The 2,030-nt window shown below is 47.9% G+C and overlaps 1 long non-coding RNA gene across 2 annotated transcripts in view; it reads left to right on the top strand.

Moving 5' to 3' along the window:
* The window catches only part of LOC147997658 (uncharacterized), an 18,355-nt gene extending 17,539 nt beyond the window's left edge, over positions 1-816 (top strand). For both annotated transcript variants that reach the window (XR_015647637.1, XR_015647639.1), the window contains exon 3: positions 591-816. This is a non-coding gene — a long non-coding RNA (uncharacterized LOC147997658). The remainder of the gene's footprint in view (positions 1-590) is intronic.
* Positions 817-2,030: the final 1,214 nt, after the last annotated feature.

Raw genomic sequence — 2,030 nt, 5'->3', positions numbered from 1 at the left:
CCACCACCACCACCACCACCACCACCACCACCACCACCACCACCACCGAGTTGTAGGGATCCATTATGGGCCCCTGTCTGTCTGCCTGTCTGATTCATTCGTGTTTATTTAAACGTCCTCCAATGATGGTTGTGCAGTGAAAGAAATGCGTGCCCGAGCTCGAGCTCGTGCGCAAACACACACACACACACACACACACACACACACACACACACACACACCACACGGGGGGGGGGCAATGGGGGGTGAGGAGGAGGAGGAGGAGGAGGAGGATGAGGAGGAGGAAAGCTTGGGTTGGGTGGTTTGAGGATTTGAAGGTTTAGCCCTGCAATGTTCCTTACAACTTAAAAACTTTGTGACACACAAAGCGATATTCATTTTCTCCTTCTACTTTTCACTCTGTAGACCAAGATGGCAGACTATATCAGCCTTTGTGGAATGTGACCTTGTATTGCTTTGCCCTACTCTGCTCTGCTCTGCTCTGCTCTGCTCAACTTAACAGACGTGTTTTTGCTTTTGTTTATGATTTTTGCTTGCTTGCTTGCTCGCTCGCTCCCATGACTTGACTGTGGTTTCCCTTTCTATTACAGCACGGTGACCAGACTGCCTTGGGGTAATCAGAAAGGAGGCCAGAAGCAGTCTTTTTTCTGACGCACTGAGACTACATACCAGCCGATTTGGAGGAAAAGATATCCCTCTCTCCCTCCCTCCCTCCCTCCCTCCCTCCCTCCCTCCCTCCCTCCCTCCCTCCCTCCCTCCTTGACCCATTTTCCCTCTTTCCCGATACACTCAATAAATTTAAAGTAAATCAATGAATCAAGTCTCTAGTAATTTATTTGTTGGGATTTATTTGTTGGAAATTATCCCTCCACACCTTCGCCCCTCCCCCCACCACTCGAGGATGTCTCCCTGGGGGGGGGGCGGGGGGGTTGGGTGGACTCGTGTAGGCATACCTCTCCTCCCTTGGCTTTCCGGTCCACTTCGCTCCAGCATACCTAACTCTTTGGAAATGGTAATAGAGTTCATGACACACCCTCACAGAGAGAGGAAGAGTCCGATCGTTCACTGATTCGCTCTCACCCAGCCTCGCCCTGACAGCTCAGGCATGTCTAAATCCGAATGTGGGCAATATTTACATGACTTGACTTGGTGCTTCTAACTTTTTCTCTCTCTTTTTTTTTTTTTCTTCTTTAGTATTTTTTTCTTTACCCTACAAACAGCACACTGCAGCTGTCTTCGGACACACAGCAGATCGATCCCATAACAGAGGGTTGTGAGCCACCATGGGAATAGAACTCAGGACCTCTGGAAGAACACAGTCAGAACTCTTAACTGCTGACTCCATTATTTCCGATTAATGTTTAATGTTTATTTTATTTTATTTTATTTTATTTTCGGAGCTGGGGACCGAACCCAGGGCCTTGTGCTTCCTAGGCAAGCGCTCTACCACTGAGCTAAATCCCCAACCCCAATGTTTAATGTTTAAATAAATAAACCTTGTAAAGAAATTAAGCATCTTAAAACCATAGGCATGTGCATCCCCTCCTCATTCGTTCATTCCCTCGCTCATTCATTCATTCATTCATTCAGACAGACAGACAGACAGACAGACAGACAGACAGACAGCAACCAAAGTCTAGCCTTTAACAAAGCAAGAAAGCATACCCTGCGGGACGCACAGATGAATTCCTGAGGCTTACCCTGCAGAGCTTACATGAGGCTTAGTAAAGGACTGACCTGACAACAGCTACCTACATACGTTGAAAAGTCTACCTGGTATTGACGGATGATGACAAACTGTATGTGTGATACAAAACTGTATGTGTGGTTCCCCTTATAACTCATCTCGAAGAGCCCAGCTGTTGGGGCTCGTTCTTTTGGGGGGAAATGGAGGCTTTTCATCTTTCCCAAAGCTCCTCCTAGATCCTTTCTGTCCATCTGTCCATCCGTCCGTCCGTCCGTCTGTCCGTCCGTCCGTCCATCAAATTCTACCCTAGGCCTGCCCTTAGGTTGGTGGTCGTCCATTGAGT

Source organism: Rattus norvegicus, unplaced genomic scaffold (assembly GCF_021556685.1).
Source record: "Rattus norvegicus strain SHRSP/BbbUtx unplaced genomic scaffold, alternate assembly SHRSP_T2T unassigned-0000083, whole genome shotgun sequence".
NCBI lineage: Eukaryota > Metazoa > Chordata > Mammalia > Rodentia > Muridae > Rattus > Rattus norvegicus.
Note: the sequence above shows the minus strand (reverse complement) of the source record. Positions and strands in the feature narration are given on the sequence as shown.